The 17,234-nt window shown below is 38.3% G+C and overlaps 2 protein-coding genes across 2 annotated transcripts in view; one reads left to right on the forward strand and one right to left on the reverse strand.

Moving 5' to 3' along the window:
- The window catches only part of LOC148949608 (solute carrier family 2, facilitated glucose transporter member 1-like), a 236,082-nt gene that overhangs the window by 89,474 nt on the left and 129,374 nt on the right, over positions 1-17,234 (reverse strand). The window lies entirely within an intron of this gene.
- LOC148949609 (solute carrier family 2, facilitated glucose transporter member 1-like) overlaps positions 14,614-17,234 on the forward strand; it is a 229,399-nt gene continuing 226,778 nt past the window's right edge. Inside the window, exon 1 of the mRNA XM_089093629.1 lies at positions 14,614-14,704. The gene's annotated coding sequence lies outside the window, so the exon portion shown is untranslated. The remainder of the gene's footprint in view (positions 14,705-17,234) is intronic.

Consider the following 17,234-nt stretch of genomic DNA (forward strand, 5'->3'; position numbering starts at 1 on the left):
TGCTCGAAAAATTTAATAACTATGTCTTTGAGGATGGCTTAATCTCCCACAGTCCTCGGGAGAAGGGCTGCAGGTTATGAGCTTTGTCCAATGTTTACATATAGTATTGGTTATTGGGAAGTATACAGACGTTTTCAGGGAGATTTTTTTTTGTGTGGAGGGGGGGGGGGAGGGTCGGGGGAGGGGTTACGTGGAAGGATCTCTCCATGGAGGAATTTTTCATTTGGGAAGATAATTTTTCGATCAGAAATTAAATTAAAAAAAACAAGTTTTTCCAACTGAAAGTAAGGAGTAACATTAAAACCTAGAGCGAACAAAAATTATTACGCATATGACGGGATTCGCCCCCGCGTCAATACCTCACACTTTACGCTAAAGTTTTTTTTTAGTACTTTCAAATTTATTCTAATTAAACGGCCTTTGTGATTCATTCTTAAAGAATTAGAACAAAATTCGAACTGTAACGTAAAGAGCGAGGTATTAACGAGGGGGCGAACCCCTTATATACGTAATAATTTCTGTTCGTTTTAAGTTTTAATGTTACTCCTTACTTTTAGTTGAAAAACTTATGTTTTTTATTTAATATCTAACAAAAAACATTCGGATTAGTCTGAAGTTGGTTGTGAGAGAGTTAGGACTATGTTTGAAGCTAGCTTCAGCTGAAGCTTAGGATAGTAGCGGACATCCTACTGTAGGTCTCATTTGAATGACAATTAAAAGTTCTAGTGCCCTGTTTAAGTGACCAAAAAACTGAAGGGGCAACTATGCTCCATTCCATGCTCAAATTCCCCAAAGTTACACAATCCAAATTTTTAGAAAGCCATTTTGTTCAGCATAGTCAAAATATCTAATAACTATGTCATTTAGGATGACTTAATCCCCCACAGTCTCCAGGGGGATGGACTGCAATTCTGGTCTTTGGAAGGCATATGGAGTTTCACGCCCCCAACTTATTGACTTTTTGGGGGGGGTGTTTCCCCCTTTTTCGAAAATCAAGCTCCCGGTTTTCAAAATCCCTTTTTTCTTCTGAGGCTTGGAGCATTTGGTGGGTAGATATTAAACGTAATGATAAACAAAAAATTAGCAAAAATAACATAAAATAATATACCAATCATGAAACTGCCACAAATCAGCATCGATAAATAAATGAAACCCAAAATGAAAAGAAATTACAATAATTAACCGAGTCAAACTCATTTTGTTCTGGTCTTGGGAAGGCATAGGTGTTTCGCGCCCAACTTATGTTAATTTCTGCTCGTTTTGAGTTTGACTCGGTTAATTATTATCATCTATCTTGCGTGGCTTACAGCTGTTAGAACATTACCAATTCTACTTTAGATACTTTTGGCTATCTTGGAAAGGGGTTAGGTTTTTAAAATGTCTCTAACTGTTTCACCGAAATAATTCCCTAAAATAATAATTTGTTCTGAAAAGATATAATAAAGCCTTTAAAAGTATTATAATGGGGGACTCAGGAGGCACCGGGGCACCGGGGGTCCTTTGGGGGTCCAGAAAACGTTTGCTGTCCGGGGGCTTCCTTCGGGGTTGGGTTTGGGGGGATCGGAGCCCTTTGGGGTTGTGGTAAGGGACCTCACAACACACTTAAAATGTCACTAACTGTTTCACCGAAAAAATTACCTAAAATAAGAATTTGTTCTGAAAAGATATAATAAAGACTTTAAAAGAATTATATTGGGGGACTCCGGTGGCACGGGGGCGCCGGGGGTCGTTTGGGGGTCCAGAGAACATTTGCTGTCCGGGGGCTTCCTTGGGGTTTGGGGTGGGGGGATCGGAGCCCTTTGGGGTTGTGGTGAGGGACCTCACAACACCGTTCAAATGGAACTTGTGTATTATAACGACCACAGAGTTTCACCCTCAAGTCCTTTTCTAAAATCATCTCTTAAAATGTTTGTAACTGTTTCACCGAAATAATTGCCTAAAATAATAATTTGTTCTGAAAAGATATAATAAAGCCTTAAAAAGTATTATAATGGGGGACTCAGGAGGCCTCGGTGCGCCAGGGGTCCTTTGGGGGTCCAGATAACCTTTGCTGTCCGGGGGCTTCCTTCGGGGTTGGGGTGGGGGGTGGGGGGTCGGAGCTCTTTGAGGTTGTGGTAAGGTACCTCACAACACTGTTCAAATGGAACTTGTGTATTATAACGACCACAGAGTTTCACCCTAAAGTCCTTTTCTAAAATCATCTCTTAAAATGTCTCTAACTGTTTCACCGAAATAATTGCCTAAAATAATAATTTGTTCTGAAAAGATATAATAAAGCCTTAAAAAGTATTATAATGGGGGACTCAGGAGGCATCGGGGCGCCGGGGGTCCTTTGGGGGTCCAGAGAACCTTTGCTGTCCGGAGGCTTCCTTCGGGGTTGGGGTGGGGGGATCGGAGCCCGTTGGGGTTGTGGTAAGGGACCTCACAACCCTCTTAAAATGTCTCTAACTGTTTCACCGAAATAATTCCCTAAAATAATAATTTGTTCTGAAAAGATATAATAAAGCCTTAAAAAGTATTATAATGGGGGACTCAGGAGGCATCGGGGGCGCCGGGGGTCCTTTGGGGGTCCAGAGAAACTTTGCTGTCCGGGGGCTTCCTTCGGGGTTGGGTTGGGGGGATCGGAGCCCTTTGGGGTTGTGGTAAGGGACATCACAACACCGTTAAAATGTCTCTAACTATTTCACCGAAATAATTCCCTAAAATAATAATTTGTTCTGAAAAGATATAATAAAGCCTTAGAAAGTATTATAATGGAGGCTCAGGAGTCTTTGGGGCGCCGGGTGGTCACACAAAATCAGAAAAAATGTTCAATGTTCCTTTAGTAGCTATGCAATTAGATTAAAAATGAATATATTTATGCAGAGTTTCAGTTAGCTATGGCTAAGTTTGCTAAAAGACCAGTTATTTTCTTGCGAAAACACACAAAATCAGAAAAAATAACTGAACCCCCCATGTAACTGAACCCCTGTATAACCGAAACCCCGTCCAACTGAACCCCCCATGTAACTGAACCCCTGTATAACCGAAACCCTGTACAACTGAACCTCCGTGCTACTCGACCCCATTTAACTAATCCCCGTGTAACTGAATCTGCATGTAACTGAACCCTCGTGCAACTCAACTCCCTCAAAACACTTTTCAGCCATTTCTTGTTAATTTTTTTTATTTCTAAACTATTTAAAATTTACAACACTTTGCAAATCATTACTTGTGTATTATACACTACACATTCATTCCATCTCCTCTAAAAAAATTTTCGCTTATTTCTTGTTAAAATTATACAATTGCTAGTTACCCCTTTTTTTTCTCCACCTTTAAATGCTCCTTTATTACCTACGCAATTAAATCACCCAGTTAACACTAATATGTAAATTGAGTAAGCCTCTCGCAATAACGACGGTTTTTTTTTTAAATTGAGTACATTCTAGCTTGGCAAGTTTTTTTTTTTTTTTTTTTTTTAGAAAACCGACCAATCAAGTTATTATATTGGACTAACCACCAACTTTCTCTAATCGACTGACACACAAAAAATCGATTTCATAATAAAAAACATGTCTGCCAAGCCATGTAGAGTTGATTGTAATAGGCAAATGACCCCTGGTAACCCAATTACTTGAAAATATACACACATATCCATGCCTCAGGCTTGTGAAAGTGCATGTATATTTTCAAGTAATTGGGGCCTTACTACTTGTATATCAAAGTTAAAAACCTTAGTTTTGTCGCCCCCCCCCCTGCGAATATAAAAGAAACTTTTTCGAAAGAAAGGAATAGAATTAAATCATAGACAATAGTCGTTTTCCCGCGAGTCATTTCAAGATGTACCTAAAAATGTGCACTCTAAAGGGCTGTTAGCACCCCCTCCCCCACTTTTACATAATTTCTAAGTCCTAAAATATCTCTATTAGGCATTAATTTTGCCATGAAAGTTCAGCTTAGAATTTTCTAAATCCGACATTCTCCCGTAAAGTTTATTAATTGACATCAACCTTCTTCCGAGTGTCACTGTTTACCAGACACCTTTTCTGATGGTTCTTCCTAAACTGACACCCTATTTTTGTTAATTTAGACCAAGCGTGCACGATAGATTTGATGAATTCTAAGGTTTAAACAGGCGTCTCTACACACGAGTGGAAGATTGCAGAAAAACGAAAGTTATTAGCGAAAAGAATAATTTCTTTTTCGAATGAATTAAATGGTAATGAATGGTGGGGGAGGGGTTACACTCTGGAAAAAGAGTATATTTGAAACAAATAAAAGTATAAAGATTTTTTTTTTTGGGGGGGGGGGGGGGTAACCATAGAGAGATAGGCACTTACATGATTGTAGGTATTATCCATTGGTTCAGATACTTGTGTACTTGTCTCTTGTTAAAAGAAACTGATGAGGAAATGGCTTTAACATACCAATATATAGCATACTTTGATAGCGGAAAGTTGTCTTTGGCTTTTAATAGAAATGCTTTGCAGGGGTTTCAGCCACCTGGGAATTTTGTCTAGACATGATTTTGCATAGACACAACACAGGGGATTCTGACACCTGGGAATTTTGTCTAGAAAAGCATTGCAGGAGAGTTTTGCTAGCTGAGAGTATGTCTGGAAAAGCATCGCGAGGGTTTCAACCACCTGGGAACGTGTCTAACCATGATTTTGCCTAGAAACAGGGAAAATGGGGTGCCAAGGGACCTTTGAACTCTTGCCATGGGGAGGAATCTCACCTAGAAACAGGTGTGTCGCGTGACGTCAGAGGGCTGCGTTTAAAACTCGATGTTATTGTCCCTATATGTGCGTTTGAAATCCAATGCTATTTTCCCTATCGTTGCCGTGACGTCAGAGGGCTCCGGTAGAATCTTGCCTAGAAACAGGGCTGCGCTTGAATCCTATGGGAAAAGGGATAGGGCTGTGCTTGGAATTTTGATAGGGCTGTGCTTCGTGTAATTATGCTCATACTACTTCAATGAAGCAGTAGGTCTTAGACTTTTACAGTGAGAGAAGGAGGTGATACCCAAACTCTTGTTCGTAGTGCATTTTGTTCGTTTCAAGCTTGATTTGCATATTCAATTTAAGTGTCACTAATATTTACTTATTAAGCTACATTAATATCTATTGTATGTTTGTTTGCATTGATTGTTTATTTAATTTCTGTTCGTTTTAAGTTTCATTTATACTTCAATAGGAAAATATTTTTTTTCGTTTTAAGCTTGATTTTCATATTCGATCTGCGTGCGTGTCTGTTTGTGTGTGTGTGTGTGTGTTTGTGTGTGTTTGTGCGTGTGTGTGTGTATGTGTGTGTATGTGTGTATATATGTTTGTATGTGTGTGTATGTGTGCATATGTGTGTGTATGTGTATGTGTATGTATGTGTGTGTAGTTGTGTGTATGAGTGTGTATATGTGTGTATGTGTGTGTTTGTGTGTGTTTGTGTGTGTATGTGTCAATATGTGTGTGTATTTGTGTGTTTGTGTGTGTGTTTGTGTGTGTGTTTGTGTGTGTTTGTGTGTGTGTATGATTGTGTGTGTGATTGTGTTTGTATGTGTGTGTGTGTGTTTGTGTGTGTGTTTGTGTGTGTGTGTGTGTGTGTGTGTGTGTGTGTGTGTGTGTGTGTGTGTGTGTGTGTGTGTGTGTGTGTGTGTGTGTGTGTGTGTGTGTGTGTGTGTGTGTGTGTGTGTGTGTGTGTGTGTGTGTGTGTGTGTGTGTGTGTGTGTGTGTGTGTGTGTGTGTGTGTGTGTGTGTGTGTGTGTGTGTGTGTGTGTGTGTGTGTGTGTGTGTGTGTGTGTGTGTGTGTGTGTGTGTGTGTGTGTGTGTGTGTGTGTGTGTGTGTGTGTGTGTGTGTGTGTGTGTGTGTGTGTGTATGTGACACACACACACACATACACAAACAAACATACACACAAACACAAAAACACACAAACAAACACACAAACACACAAACACACACAAACATACACACACACACACAAACACACAAACACACACACACAAACACACACACACACACACACACAAACAGACAGACACACAGACACACACACACACACACACAAAAACACACACAAATTGACACATACACACAAATACACACACAAACACACAGACACCCACACACACACACATACACAAACACACACATATACACACACATACACACGCATACACACACATACACACACATATACACACATACAAACACATAAACACACAAATACACACACACACAAAAAAACAAAAAAAAAAAAAAAAACAAAAAAATAAACACACACACACACACATATTGACACATACACACACAAACACACACATACACACACATACACACACATACACACATATACACACATACACATACATTTCATTTTTCTTATACGCAATAGGTTTTTTCTAGAATATATTTACCAGAACAATATACTGGGGATAGTAGTTTATTCCTGTCACTTGAGGCACTGTTCCAGTGAAAGGAAATCGACCTTTCGGGTCCCAGCGGGACAAAGAACTAAAGAAAAAAGAATAAAAAATACATGTTGAACCTTTTGGCAAAAAATAGAATGTCAAAGAAGTATTATATGACAGTGATGTACGCAATGTCATTGCGCAACATGTGTACCGTCATAACACAACGAGTGTGTACTGACTTTACATAAAGCATGCGCCGTCATGAAGTGAAAAGAAAGAATAAAAATGCCTTGCACGTTTCGACGAAAAATGAAACGTCAAAAATAGTATTATGCGACAGTGATGTGTGATCAGTCATTACGTAAGATGTGCGCCGTCGTTGCATAAGGTGCGCGCTGTCGTTTAGTTACAAGCAGGGATTCCCCACGGGTCCTAAAGCAAGGTTACGTAAAATTGCGTCATCGATATTACACTTGGAAACAGGGATATGTTGTGGGAATTTTGCCAATACTTAAATAATATTGGAACAACTGGAATCCCGGGGTTCTTGCCAGTCGACTGGTAGAAACAGGTGACCGTATTTCCCAGGTGTGAGGGGCTAGTAGGTCCACTTTTACACCCCTAATGGACTGGCAGAAATCCAATATTAATTTCTTTATCTGACCGTTTAAAAGGCGAGGGTGTGTCGTGGTAATCTTGCCACAGGAATAAAATAGACTTCTAGACTCGTATATGGCGGCTTCTATTTATAGAGGGAGGAACTGAGCATTTACTAGGGAAAACAATAGACTCGTATATGGGGCTTCTATTTATAGAGGGAGGTTAATGCAAGGAAAAAATAGATATGCCAAAAATGGCTAGGAATTGAGATAAATGGCGATTGCTAGGGAAATTATTGAAACACATCTGGAAACAGGGATTTCATAGGAATCTTATCAGGGCTGTTGTGACGTAACAGGGCTGTCATAGGAATCCGGGGAGGGCATGTCGTCGGAATTCAATGGGAATCTGCTATGTGTGTTGTCTAAGTAAACATGGGGATACTACTGAAAGAGCTTTTTCAATTGAAAATTTAATGTTCTAGTGCTATTCTTATAGTTCAAAGGGGTTAGATGACAATAAGTCCTCCTCCAATACCATTTCGATACCCTTTCATCCCCCAAAGATATCTGATCAAAATGTGTCGATTTTTCCAAAATAATTAGAACGTCCTAAAGGTTAACCTTAGTAAACATAGGCTTTTTGGACAAACCCAGAATCAAATTTACCCCCCCCCCCTTCCTAATTAAAAATTCTGTGTGTAAAGAATGGGCAAATTGCATTATTCAAAACTCTTTCCATAGGGCTTTGCTACTCCTAATAATACTAACAAGTCGTCGGCTGGGAGGATGATTGTCGTATCTGACTCGAGACGAGTTTCAAGAAAAACGCGATTGAAGTTTGAAACGCGATATCTTTTTTATTTAATGACGAAACCGGGATTTTTTTTTATCTCGACTGTAGTCGCACTCAAGGGCTACAACCTGGTTGAAATTTCGTTCACCTGGAGCAACTGGATATTGAGATATTGCTTGTTGAAAAACAGATACGACAAAACGCTCGCGGAAATTTCTTTTTACGGAAAACCAATACAACAATTTGGCTCTGAAAACTAGCAGCGTAAATGTCTTATCTCTTAGGAACTCAGTTTTGCAAGCTTTAAATTTTAATCAATTTCGAATATAAAAGCATAAGAAAAACTCAGCACTACTTCGGGTACAAAGAAACATCGTTCCAACGAAACTGGACCTACTTTTTTATGTTTTATCGAAAAATGCTTTGTAGTATGCTTGGTCCTCCAGCGGCATGAACTTTAGGAGGCTTTTCACGTCCTTGATCTTTTCCTCAGGCAAGGAAGAGAGCCTAGGGAGTGGGCCTGGCTCAAGTAACTCCTCAATCACAGTAACTTTGGAGACTCCCCTTCCTTTTTTAACTACTGCAGCCTCGGGTGCAATCTTCACCAGTTCATGTGAGGCAGAGCCAAAATTCTCCTTGTAATACACTCTTTTGTGCTCAGTTGAAACAAATCTCAGTTCCTTGACTTTTGTGAAGGGAACTTTCGAATATCCTTTGTATTCTTTGGAGCAGCTCTGAAAATCTAAGAAGTCAGAACTTTTCATTTGGATCACAATGTACGGTTCCTTTTTCCTAGCTTTAATCATAAGTCGAGTGAGGGTCAGAGGTGAATGAATTTCCAATTTAGCAAAGTAATGTTCGATGGCACTATGGACAGCGTCCACTTCTTGGATCGATGAGTGTCCTGGCTCGCAAAACTTCATTGTAATGGACTGAACATGGGGGAGCTTTTTCAAAGTATCCTGCATTTGGTAGCTCATGATACTGTTCCTATTTTGCGGGACACAGGAGTCAGACCACGTTATAAGCTCTTTGATATTTGGATGCCCTGAAAAGACTTTTGACAATATAGCCGCCACTGCACTTGCAATGTCATTTCCGGTCCGCCCTCCAATCAACTCAGACCAGAGAGCACAATAGATCTCCTTTTTCGTCTGTTTACTTGGATCTGGTTCAGCACTGTCCTTGTAATGCAGCACAGCAGTCAAGTTATAAGTATTGATCTTTCTTTTGTAAAAGAAACAAGATGCGTTCCCTCTTGGCAATGCAAATACATTTTCCAGATCAAAACAGAGGACTGGCTTGGTAAGCAATCTATCCATATCTCTTTCTACTTTGGTTTCTGCTTTTGACCTTTTATGATTTTCAAAAATAGCTCGTTTTTCGTCAGATACCGTAATTCCATTCCTGCGTGCAACATCAAATTCTTCGCACAAATCACACCGGTCATTTTTTGGTGTGTGGAACGACAAGTTAAATTCCGTATTGAACACTTTCCTGTATACAGTTTCTGAGGCACTCTTGCGGCCCTCATCTTCGCACTTTTCACAATATAAGCTTTACATCCGAGCCATGTTCAAGTTAGACTCCAAATATTGTTTGGAAGTCTCAGCCCTTCGATAGTGGGACTCGATCTTTGGAAAGGAGTTAATGTGGTTACGTATGAAGTCCATGTCTTCCTCTGATGTTTTGTTTTTGGCGATCTTCTTCCTTGGAGGCGTGGGCGTTCCGCAGGTATTCTTCTGCTCATGAGCGTAGTGCACTCTCCTCTCGGTTATGTCGAACGTTGTCAGATAAAAAGATCTGCAAACCTGCCTTTCTTTTCCGTTGATGACAACAAAATACTGGTAGGTGTTTTTCCTCCTTGTCACTTGTTTTTTGTTTTTCTTCTTAGGCAGGCACTTTGTGGTTTTCAGATAAAACATTTTCTTCATTTCAGCAGACAATTTCCAGAAATTATCAAAAGCATTCTGTCTTTTTTCGGGTGGGATTTTGTGACATTCGTAGAAGCAATCTTCAGTACACTTTGAAGGCTGCACAGAACGGACTCTGCTATGCGTTTTCTTAGTCTTGGGGTTAACGTAGGCAGTCCCATCATTATTTGCTGTCTTGATCTTAGTTTTTATCCATTCGCTTTCATTCCTCAATCTTTTTCTCGTTGATTTTTTTCCAGGGTCAACGCCTTCTGTGCCATTCCTATTTCCAGCTACAGGCTCTGTAAAAGAATTTGAACCTCTCTCGACATCTTCAAAATAACTAGTTTCATTATTCCGATTAGCTTGTCCATAATCAGTCGAAACATAAACCAAGGGCAACGGGGAATCGGAAAGAACTCTTTCACCTGCATCAGCAAAGCTTGACTCGTCTTTGTAAGAAATGATGCTCGGTTCATTTGCTGATGAGCACTCAGCAATACTCGGTGCATATTCCGAATCTTCGTCAGAATTCTTAAGGTCTTCGTCAGAGCTGTAAAAGAAAAAAAAAATTATAGTGGTTACTCCAGCGATGGGCTCAGTGAAGAACTGCAGGTCAGGAAAATGAAATTTTCAGTAGACTAAAGATAGGCTTTGTAAGGATAGACTAGTCTAGGCCTAGTAATAGCAAAACATATTTTTAGCTCTAATATTTATTAAAGGGGAGAAATCAGATAAAGAAAAAAAGGAAATATACCATTAGATTTTCTATTTCCTTGTCTATTCCCCCACAAAGCCAGATACACCTTTAGGCTTAACAAAACAGTTTGATTTTTCTTTAAACTAGCTTTATTTGGTAATACACATCAGCTGCTGATGAAGAACTGGGTATATTATCCAAGCACCCCTGGTGTTTGGATAATCACTAACTTTGGACAAGCAACCGAGCATAATTTGATTCAAATAGAGCCTATATTTCCAAGCAAGCTCTTAGTCTTGCATATGTATAGATTTAGATTACCTTGTTGGGATTAGCTCAATTTGATCTCAGAAACTTTTTTATACTGAAAATTAAGCTTAAAGAAAAGTTAGCAAACCCTAGTAGCCTATTTTTTCTTTACAGCACATGTCTGGGATTGAATCTATTTATGTTTGAGTGGTTTTGTATCCTACAAGGCCTATAGGATCATGTGTTTAAGATTGGGCAGTATTTTCTAGAATTAGCCTAGGCTATGCTTAAACTAAATTGTGTATTTGTCATTAGACTCTAATATTAACTATCAATGCATTCAAAACATTCAGCAATCCATATGGCTAAAATATTCAGCCTAATCAAATAGCCTAGGCTAGCCTACTTGTTCAAGAAAATTTGATACTTCCTTTGAGTTCTGCAAATTAGCAAATCGCATTATGAGATGGTGCAGTGGTACAATAATGTGCGTAAATAGACAAGACAATTCTGTTATCTAGGAATAGAACCATATTCCTAATTCAATGCTGTTTCCAAATCAAACTATATATGCACCAAAAATCATAACAAATCAGGTAGCCTATTTGATATACTCTTGGGTAAAGGTGCAGTGTAGCTCCCCTGTACTATAGGGTGCAGAGACCCTACTCTATACTATACTATAGGGTGCAGAGGCCTAGAAGAAATCGACACTTTACCTGCCAAATTCATCAAAAATTGCTTCAAAATCCCTCGCCAAGTTTTTCCTTGGACGCGCCATTTTCTTCTTCTCTGAAGTGCGTGACGGCAAAACAGCCAGATACGACAATTTTCCAATACGACAATTTCGCTAGCGGATTATCAGCGATAATGTCCGATACGACAAATGGTTTTTGGTCTTTTACTCAGGAACGGTAGCCAGTAGAGCAAAACAAAAAGCAGATTCAGATTCTACGCAAAATTTTACACTAGATGGCATTCATAACTCAATTTTGGCCGGAGATGCCTAATACGACAATCATCCTCCCAGCCGACGAAGTCACTTCAATGCCAAACCACCTAGAGCCAACAGAGCTACGCAAACTCCTCCTCCATCCCTTGGGCTATGGCAAATTTATTATCCCTGTGAGCATAGTTATTAAACATTTGACTATTTTAAACAAAATGGGTATTTCCAAAATTCTTGTTGGGGGAACATACAAAACGGACGTAATTCACGTTAAAGTTTGACTTTTTCTTCTCATTATCTTAGAATGACTCCTGATACACCAGGATCGCTTAAATAGAATTATAAGCTTTTTACAACTTCAAAAAACACTTTAGCGTAAAGAGCAAGGTACCGAGGAGGGGGAAACCCCCTCATAAACAAAATAAGTTGTGCTCGTTTTAAATTTTAATGTTGCTTCTTACTTTCAGTTGAAAAACTTGTTTTTTTTTAATTTAATTTCTAATAGTTTTTTAAGTAATGCTGGGAAATCAAGCTCCCTCTCCCAGGGAAAATTCCCTTCCCCCCACAAAAACTTCTGAATGGAAAGATCCTCCTACGTAAGCAACCCCACCAGAACCCCCCCCCCCCCCCACTTCAAAAATATCTTATACTTCCCAATGGTCAATACTATATGTAAGCAATGGGCAAAGTTCATAAATTGCAGCCCTTCCCCCGGAGGCTGTGGGGGGTCGAGTCATCCTAAAAGACATAGCTATTAGAATTTTCAACCATGGTGAAGCAAATGGCTTTCTCAAAATTTGATCGGACAATTTTGGGTAAAAAAGGAGGGTGAGAGGGCCGGGAGTAGCTGCCCTCCAATATTTCTGGTCACTTAAAAAGGGCACTAAAACTTTTGATTTCTGATCAAAAAGGCCCTCTCACGATCTTCTTGGATCACTGGTTCGTTACGATCACCCCTGTAAAAAAAAACAGCAAAAAAAAAAAAAAAATAACACTCATCCATGATCTTGCTTCTGGCAAAAAATTCAAATTTTCATATTTTTGTATATAGGGGTTTGAAACCTCTGCAGTAGGATTCTCTGGTATTCTGAATCTCATGCTGTGATTTTCATTAAGACCAATTGATTTCTTAGGAGTGTTTCCCTCCTTTTTCAAAAATTAGGTAAATTTTTTCAGGCTCGTAACTTTTGATCGGTGAGATTAAACTTCATGAATTTTATATATTTTGAATAAGTATTAAACTTCGATTCTTTTCATGCATCTTATTATCATGACTCTGTTTTTACAATTTCGGTTACTATTGAGCCGCATCGCTACTTACTTACAGTTCGTTACCACGAACTTTTTAACAATGGCAAATTACATATTTTACTACCCTTACTTCAGGGTTGTGTATTTGGGGGGGGGGGCGGGGTCTGGCATCACAAGTACTATAAAACTTTAGCGTGAAGAGCAAGGTACTGAGGAGGGGGCAACCCCATTCATATAAGCAGTAATTTCTGTTCGTTTTAAGTTTTAATTTTGCTCCTTACTTTCAATTGAACGAAAATGTTTTTGTTTATTTAATTAACGTTAAGAAGACTAGGCCGCTAAGACTAGCAATAAGTGAAGTTGAAAAGGCGAGAAGATAATGAGAAGATCGATCAATTATACCGCTTCATTTATTTAAGCAGTATTATTTGTAAAAACGGCCCAGGGCTTTTTTTCACAGTTGACAACAGTTTGAAAGAATAAGAAGACAAGTCTGCAAACCAAGATTAAAATATTGGAAGCTATAGGGAGGACGTGGTAGAATAAAATAGTTTGCAAGACTTTACCCCAGGGCCAGATCCAGGATTTTTATTCGGGAAGAATATTTATCAAGGTAATTTTTTAGGGAGGGGGGGGTTACTAAAAGTATTTTGAATTCAAGGGGAGGAGGTAAAAAAATTATTTCTATTTTAACAGCTATTTAGGTGCCGGAAAAATAATTTTGAGTTGATATTAGAAATACTCTTTCTTCCCACATTTTTAAGACCAATCTACGAGGTGGTAAAGTATTTCAGGGGTGGTGGTGTTTCAAACCAGGTATCCCCTCTTCCAATTGAGGCAACCCTCTTTCTTCCCACATTTTTAAGACCAATCTACGAGGTGGTAAAGTATTTCAGGGGTGGTGGTGTTTCAAACCAGGTATCCCCTCTTCCAATTGAGGCAACCCTGCTTTATAATGCATTTACACATTGCGGATATCCGTCTGGATTTAGCAATCCGTGCGGAGATTCCATCTGTTATGGTGCTTAAAAAATTCTCAAGTTTTCCGTAGCGATTTGGTCAAATCAGGACGGATTCTTAGCAAGGTTTTTAAATTAATGAAACCATAACTATGGACCATCGAAAACTTCATGATCTTATAACATTGGTTCAAGGCTACCCCAGCTCGTATGATATTGCTGACCCATGCTATAATAAAACCAAGAAAAATTGTGTCATTTGGCTTTCTATTGCTCAACAGCTTTCAGAGGAGGGTCACGCTGATGCGTTTATTTTAAAACTTTGCCTTAAAACGGAGCGTTTTCCGGGCCATCGTTCGAAAAAAAAACGGATGGATTTCCGCATGGATTTCCACAATGTGTAAATGAACCATTACAATTCCAGAAGTCTTCTATTCTATTTTGTATGTTTGCTAAAACATATTTGAACATATTTCATAAATGAACCATTACAATTCCAGAAGTCTTCTATTCTATTCTGTATGTTTGCTTGCAAAAAACGAGTTTTACAGAGCATTCCACCTGTCCGGTGAGCGAGTCAAAGATGTCAGGTCACTTGACCGGAAGTGGCAAATCTCATTCACTGTCCAAAACGTACATCAATCCTAGGCTAAAGTAATTATCATTTTCATTTACTATAGCTCTGTTTTTAGTTCTATATTTGAGAGACATATCACGAGGAAGTAGTCTGTTGGAATCGAACCAAAAGATTTCTGGAAAACCTTTTCAAAAATAATTCTGTGACGACAGTTTGAACTTGAAAATTGTAAAATAAACGCTCTCCGTTTGCTAATGTGAACTGTTACTATTAAGTCAACACGGGAAATATTTGAAACCTTGAGATACATTTTTAAAAGGTGAACTATTATTGTTTCGTTTTAGGGAGAGATTGGCTGTTCACTGTCTGTTGTTAAAGTTTTTCATCAATTAAACGAATGTATCTCCATCATAGATTTTTGTAACCGCTTTAAAATTTTGAGCAAACAACTTCTTCTTATAAAAATGGCCTATTACCAAAAAATATCGTAATTCTAAGACGAGAAAATTCGTAAATAGAAAAACGAGAAACATTTTCCTTTTTTAGCGATTGTTTATGCAGTCATCATTCATTACATAGACTTCTTAGTTTAATGTTCAAAATTTTTGATTTTTTCTATTGTCAATACCCCTTTGTAGCGTTTTTAAATATTTGTAAGAAATTTCAGCTTTTGGTTCCATTAAAAAGTCCTAAATCCAATGAGGTAATTATGCTGAAGCCTCAATCATTTTAACTTCAGTTTGATATAATTTTTTATTTAGCCGTTACACTGGACATTTGTAAAAGCAGTTTATATTTGTAAATTTAACCTGAGGGGGTGTAGGCCTATTCTTCAAAATCGTGAGGTGGTAATTTTGTCTTTTGCTCGATTTTTTTTTTTCAATCGAGGTGCCAAAAAAAAGACTTTTTGAACGAAGATACTTTTCAAATTTTAGAGCGATGAGGAAACTAGGAGGGCTGTTTGAAATCATTTAAGTCATGAAGTCTTTCACTACTTTGAAGACTTTGACTTGGCCTTTTCGATTCTTAAAGTTTTTCAGTACTTTTACAAAAAGCTTCATATTAATCTAATTAAATGAACCTTGTGTTTCAGGAGTCGTTCTTAGAGACTTGGGACAAAATTCGAACTTTAGCATAAAGAGCGAGGTGTTAAGGAGGAGCGACCCCCATCATATAAAAATAATTTTGGTTCATTTTCAGTTTTAATGCTGCTCCTTACTCTCAATTGATAAAACTTGTTTTCTTTTTTGGTTTAATTTCTGATCGTTCTTTAAATAATGCCAGGATATGCCAGGAATGGCTCCAGCTCCAAGGAAAAATTCCTCCTCCCCACAGATATGTTCTCTAGACAATTCAATCCTTGTGAAAATTTATCCTGGGCAATTACCCTTAACATCTCCACGCATAGAATTGAGTCGGCAAACAGAAAGCAAGCCCTAAGAAGAATTTTTTACCGGAATTCTGGAAAATTACCCTAGTGTAAAATCTCCCCTGGAAAATTCACCCCCTGGAAAATACCCTCCCCATACAAAATTCTCCCCGTGGAAAACCACCCCCAGTAAAAAATTTACCCACCCGCCACACCCGAAAAATGAATGCATACTTCCCAATTACAAATATTAGACGTAAACAATGGATAAATTTTAAAACTTAGACTATTCCCCAGGAGCTACGGGGGGTCATGATATCTTCAAAAGGCAAAGTTATTCGGCCTTTCAACTACGCTGAATAAAATAGCTATCTCAAAATTTTGACCAGACAAATTTGAGAAAAAAAGGGGCGTGGGATCGGGCCTAGTTGCCCTCCAATGTTTTCTGTCATTTAAAAAGGGCACTACAACTTTTAATTTCCGTTCCAATGAGCCCCCTTTCAATATTTTAGGATAAATGGGTCGATACGATCACCCCTGGGAAAAAAAAAGAAAGAAAAACTAAAATAGAGTTCCGTTCGGAATGATATTTCCGTTCCCAACGGATATATCATCTGGAAAATTCAATCCTGGTGAAACTTTACCTCAGACAATTACCCTTAGCACCTCAACACGTAAAATTGATTCAGTAAAGAGAAAGCAAGAAATGAAAAGATATTTTGTATAGGGATTCTGATCACTCCTGGGGAAAACAAACAAACAAACAAAACAAAAACAAATAAACACATCCGTGATCTTTCATCTGACACAAACTACAAAATTCCACATTTTTGCAGATAGGAGCTTGAAACCTTTACAGTAGGGGAATATGATGGTGTGATTTACATTAAGATTCTCTAAGTTTTAGGGGGGGCGTTTCCTCCTTTTTTTGAAAATCAGGCAAATTTTCTCAGGCTCGTAACTTTTGATGGATAAACTTAATAAAACTTATATATTCAAAGTCAGCATAAAAAATCCAATTCCTTTGATATATCTATTGGTATCAAAATTCCATTTTTAGAGTTTCGGTTACTACTGAGCCGGGTCACTCCTTATTTACAGTTCGTTTACACAAACTGTTTGAAAATTCATTTTTAGGACTTCAACCTGAGGCTCGACAGACTGAAAAACATGCTGATCCCCAATCCATAGAATTCTACAGTAAAATACTGATAAAACGTGACTAATTGAATATATCGACTGAACAGTCAAATTCCGCCAAAAACTGAAACTGTAATCTAATACTTTATTTGTAAGTTGAAAAACTTTATAAATATAGTTGCAATCAGTATATATTAAAATTATGTGTATCAAAATGATCAGAAATTAATTTTATATAGTGTCTTCCACGAAAATTCCAAAGAAAAGTAGAGAGCCATATTTAAAACCTTAGACAATCAGAAATAAAGCCTTACAATGGTTGGAACTAAAAACAAACACA

The sequence above is a fragment of the Artemia sp. Qi Xiang Cuo genome, chromosome 8, assembly GCF_049724085.1.
Source record: "Artemia sp. Qi Xiang Cuo chromosome 8, ASM4972408v1, whole genome shotgun sequence".
Lineage (NCBI taxonomy): Eukaryota > Metazoa > Arthropoda > Branchiopoda > Anostraca > Artemiidae > Artemia > Artemia sp. Qi Xiang Cuo.